This window comes from Silene latifolia, chromosome 9 (assembly GCF_048544455.1).
Source record: "Silene latifolia isolate original U9 population chromosome 9, ASM4854445v1, whole genome shotgun sequence".
In the NCBI taxonomy this organism is placed as follows: Eukaryota; Viridiplantae; Streptophyta; class Magnoliopsida; order Caryophyllales; family Caryophyllaceae; genus Silene; species Silene latifolia.
Genome location: NC_133534.1, coordinates 41,434,712 through 41,440,419, shown reverse-complemented (window position 1 = coordinate 41,440,419; position 5,708 = coordinate 41,434,712).

Below are 5,708 nucleotides of genomic sequence, written 5' to 3'. Positions count from 1 at the left end.
AGGTCAGGATACTTTGAGGCACCAAAAGCCATCTCAGCCTCAGGGTTCCACTTTGCCCTGGCCTCGACAGGCTCCAACATAGCAGCCGCCCTTCCCTTGATATAGAAGTAGAGGGAAGCATCATCTAGCTTGAACTCCAAGTCATCCCTCTCTTGGGTGAGCTCCTCATTTATGTCCAAGGCCTCCCGCAATGTACCGCTTGCTCGAAATCCGCCACGTCTTAGCAAGATCCTCTCACCGCACCCTTGCCAAGTCGCACTTTAGCAGCCAGTCACCATGCAAAATCCAGCTCAGACTTTAGCCTATCATAATCTGATCTCATCAGATCAATTCTGGCTACCAAAGAAGTAGCCTGATAGGCATTATGGAGACAGGTCGCAGCACCGTGATCAAAAACAGAGAGAAAAGAATGAGTAACTTACCCTAATAATAGGAAACTACCAAAACAAAATACACATAGAAATTGTTCCAACCTACCTCCCTTACGGGAGCCAAGTGTGGACATGGCCACCTACACGCCTAGCCAATCTGCGGACATATAGCGGTCTTTTGAAAGCCACGCTCGGCGGCGTAAAAATGCCTACGACCGGATCGTTTTAGATCGGTCGGTTTCGTCTCGGTAAGGGTCTCGAAACGATTAGAGATGTTCAGAGTCGCCACCAAGCATTTGTGGGATGCCTAGAACCCGTTCGAATTCCACTTTATACCTCGGTCAAATCGAAGCACAAAGCAGCGTTTGACATAGGTACTAAAGATAAGGAAATCGTCCCTCTTTAGCATCCTATCTCTAGAATGACTCTCGTACGCTCTGGATAAGGTCGTCCACTATCCAAAGTTTCTGAGTAAGAGGTGAAGGTACGTATTGGGAAGCCCTTTAATCAGAAACCCAATCCCGCCCGCGTTTAGCGGCCTCTACTGATCGATCTTGGTTGGTTGAATGCAAAAGTTGATAAAACGGTTTAAATGCATGAATGCGCATCCAATAATTTAAACCTAACATGTGAGAGCATTCTAAGTCGGTTGATTTAATCCAAATATCAAGTATAAGATGTCGAGTTGGATTAATAATTGATTTGCATGCAAGACGGAAATTAAACATCCATTTACCGTATTAGGTTTAGGGTGCATAACATGATCCATTTATCTTAGTAAGGCATTTTGCAAATATGGTTTTGAATAATTGAATAGTCATCTGATCCGTCCTATATCCGGGTTAACCGGAGTCGGGATCGTCCTAGACTAATCTTGGAAGGAACAGCCCCTGTGCACTGCACGGCTATAAGAGGCGCGAGCCAGCCGGCAGTGTAAGGGGCCTCCCTCTGGTTTTGAAAATGAGAAAGAAAAGGCCTGCTTGAGGCGCGGGTTAGCCAACGGTTGTATGCCGTGTTCTGACTTTTTAGAAAACGTTATAAAACGTGTTAAAAATGGGTTTTTGAACCCGGTTTGATTTTAAAAGGGTCGTTTAGACCGCATTGTTGATTTGAAGAACTAGACTCGAATAATCATCATTGCTTGATAATATTCGGTGTCGGGTTCGATTTGACAAACTTGACAAGAATAGTTTTGAAAATGATTATGGACTAATTGTTTTAAGTCCATTTTGAATGTAATTAGTCGGTACTCGTCATCGTACCCGGGTTAAAATCCGGCATGGTATGTAGAACCAAGGATGATTTTGTGTTGGTGACTAATATGTTTGTTTGAAAATGTAAAGAAATGAAATAAAAGGCTTTAAAATACCTTTTAAATATCATTAACCAAATATTATCACCGAAACACGGATTTAACCGTCATGGTATGAAGAACCAAGGGTGAAAAATGCTTTATGGTTAAAACATGTGAAATGAAACAAAAAGGTTTCGAAAATACTTGAAATGGTAAAAACCGATTACAAATATGAAAAATGGATTAAGGGAAATGACGAGAACAAACACGGCTGATCTCTGGTCTGAGTACCCCATTTAGGCGCGAGCCATTTGGCGACCTAAGGGGCTTCTGCCTCAGACCAAAAATCGGTTTTGGCTCGTTTATCCCATGTTTTGGTTCATGTTATGCATGTTTTAGCATGTTAAAGTCATAAAACAAATGAAAACATAATAAAAGAAGATTTTTACACCCTCATACTTACATGTTTGGTTATGGCGAGTGACCGACGTAAGTGTAATAACTGGTTTGATCGGAAAAAACTCGGTTTAAAACCGTTTTGGTAAGTAAAAGAGTGTTTTAAAAGTTTAGTGATGGTGTAGTGGTCGAAGTAGTCGGTCAAGTGTTTTAATGCACGATGACGGTACCAAACAATGTGTAAGGCTCGTGTTTACGATCGGTAGGTCGTAAATACGCGTCGGATTGTGACTTAAGAAGTCGAGTCGAGAATTTTAAGGGAGAAAAGAGTGGGCGGACACTCGCGTAAGTCTCAAATGGGTGGCATTTGAGGGGTATTTATAGGAGAATGAGTGGTTGTGTGAGTTTTGAGCGACGTGGCCACCTGGGCTGCTCAAAGAGGCGCGAGCCACGTCGCGGGTCTTCGAGCTGTTTTGTCGCTTTCACAACAAACGCAATCATGATTTGTTCTATCCAAGGTTTTGTAGTCACATGTTTGGTACTTGACCAACATGAATCCGGAAAAACTTAGCATAGAAAGTTTGAGATATTTTGGTTTTTGTGTTTGACTCGGTTTGACTCGTTGTTGGAGTCGGGATTTGAATTTTTGAGTCAGTTTTTGGTCAGGTGTCGGTTTTGACTCTAGTTAGTGTCATCGCGACCCCGTCGCCGTGCATTAAACACTCCAGGTATTTTTGAAATGTTTTGAGATGTTTTTTTTTCGAAATCGTTTTAAGTTTTCCGACGTAAAGTTGTACACAAACTGTCGATCAAACGCCGCGATTCCAAAACATGTTGTAGTCCGATAATCATCGGGTGTTTGTTGGAGTCTCAGCAGATACTGGGTATCTACAGAGCCCCCAATTTGACTGAGGCTTGGACAGGGCGAAAGTCAAAGTAGAGTCCCCAGGTCAATCGAAGATTACAACCTGAAGACCCAAGCGACGTCGAGGCGGCTCGAAAGGATTCGGGCCAAGGACCTGCCGTCGGGAAGGGCGACGCCAAGGCGACTCGAGGGTACGAGTCAAGGACCTGTCGTTGGGAACATTTTAGAGTCTGTCGACTGTCCGTGCGGGTCATTTAAAGTCCTTTAGACTACGTACAAAGGCTCGCCAGCCATAAGAAGGAGTCATACCTGAGGCATCTTCGGATATGTCCTTGCATGGTTGCGGATAAATGCTCGCCAGTTGCGGTGCGTATGTGAGGAGGGCTCGCCAGCCGCGGTGCGTTGTAAGGCTCGCCAGCCGAGATGCGTATGTGAAGAGGGCTCGCCAGCCGCGATGCGTTGTAAGGCTCACCAGCCGTGGTGCGTTGTAAGGCTCGCCAGCCGTGGTGCGTATGTGAGGAGGGCTCGCCAGCCGCGATGCATTGTAAGGCTCGCCAGCCGAGACAAGGAAATGTACCCGAGGCGTCTTCGGGATGCATCCTTGATGTGTTGCGGACAAAGGCTCGCCAGCCATGGTGTGTATGTGAGGAGGGCTCGCCAGCCGCGATGCGTTGTAAGGCTCGCCAGCCGAGATGCGTATGTGAGGAGGGCTCGCCAGCCGCGATGCGTTGTAAGGCTCGCCAGCTGTGGTGCGTTGTAAGGCTCGCTAGCCGTGGTGCGTATGTGAGGAGGGTTCGCCAGCCGCGATGCGTTGTAAGGCTCGCCAGCCGAGACAAGGAAATGTACCTGAGGCGTCTTCGGGATGCATCCTTGATGTGTTGCGGACAAAGGCTCGCCAGCCATGGTGCATATGTGAGGAGGGCTCGCCAGCCGCGATGCGTTGTAAGGCTCGCCAGCCGTGGCAAGGAAATGTAATGGTCGGTTAATGGACCATGGGAGTAGCCGCGTCGAAAGGGCTTGTTTTGAAAGTAGCGAATTCGTGATGTCGCTGGGGAAATAGTGAGTATGGATTCTCACTATCACCGTTTTGGAATGAGCGGGTTCTGCGAGGAAGCCCTCTACTGGTATTTGAAAGAATAGTGAATTTGGAATTTTCAATATTCGTCGGCTTGAATTTGTAGTGGCGGTTTTGATCGCCGTTGTTCTAATTTTGAAGGAAAATAGCAAATTTGAGTTTGCTATTGCGTTTGAAGTGACGGTTTATATGCCGCCGTTGACATTTGAAAGAAATAGTGAATTTGGAATCTTCACTATTGATTGAAGTGACGGTTTATGTGCCGCCGTTGACATTTGATGGAAATAGTGAATTTGGAATCTTCACTATTGATTGAAGTGACGGTTTATGTGCCGCCGTTGACATTTGATGGAAACTAGTTTAAATCCCGTGCACAAAATGCACGGGTTATCTTTTTAAATATGTTTTTGAGTATATGGTAGTCGATCCTTTAATAGTTAGCCGTAATTTTTTTTATTAAAATTTGAATAACACTGAATTAAAATGATATATCGTCTTATAGTTTCAAAGTTGTGCAAATCTAATTGAACATGATTAATTGTCAAATTGGTCATCTAAATAAATAGGTATTCAAGAGTTTTGTTATAGTGAATATCAACCGTTTAAATATATTACAAATATTCACATATTTATTTGTAAAAAAGATTTCCTTGTTACTTATTTCGATAATAAACTTGAATTATAATATGCGTAGTCTATTTCTCTATTTGTCCTCATCGTTTGTTTGTTTCTTTTATTCTTTGTGAGGGGTATTTTAAGCAAATGCAAATTTTGAAATGGAGGGAGTATATAATTTTAATGTCACGTCATTGTTGTATGATTAAATTTTTTATAATTATTTTTATAAAAGATTAAATTAACGAAACTGAAGTCTCAATTTGTAAACTGAGTTAATGATCTAGCCTCGTAACTAAATCAGCCCAAATGTCAACACCGTATCCGCTAAATACCAATCAAATAAAACAAAATCATCACAAATCGAGTTAATGAGTATAAAATTTATCCGAACTAAATAAAAAGACATACTCCTTTGAGTAAGTCTCCTCTAAAATGGATACATCTTTTTAATTATTAAAACTGGTAAAATATCATCTCACTTGTGTATATAAGACAAATTTTATGTTATTCCCTATGCACTCTAGTCTCTACTTTTGTTTTATTCTAACTATACTTGACTCGTCTTAAGATAAAAACGGATATTAACCGTATTAACTGAGAAATTTGTGTAAATCTTTCACTCACTAAAAGAGCGCACATATATTTGGGTCAACTCATACATTTACGGTCCATATATTATATGATAATATTTAAGTCGACTCATTCATCTCATATAGGTCCATATTATATACCCTAAATTTTTGCACAATATATATACACTCCCTCATTCACTAATTGCCCTAAATTTAACACTTTCGATCACTCTCTTAGTCTTTCCACCGCTCCCCCCTCTCAATAATCAATTTCATCTCATATTTTAATTTATTTGCTCCCTCATCATATTTAGTCCTCCCTCATCTCGTTGATTACCATCACCCGTTTTATTTAGAGATCTGCAAAGTTCTAATCTTATCATTCAATTTAATAGATATAACTATACTCCCTCTCAATATTTTGATCAATTTTTCATAAAATTATTTTTATCAAATTTTAATCTTATCACCTGTTTTGGATGGCCATGCAATTACATGATAAATAAATATTGAAGAA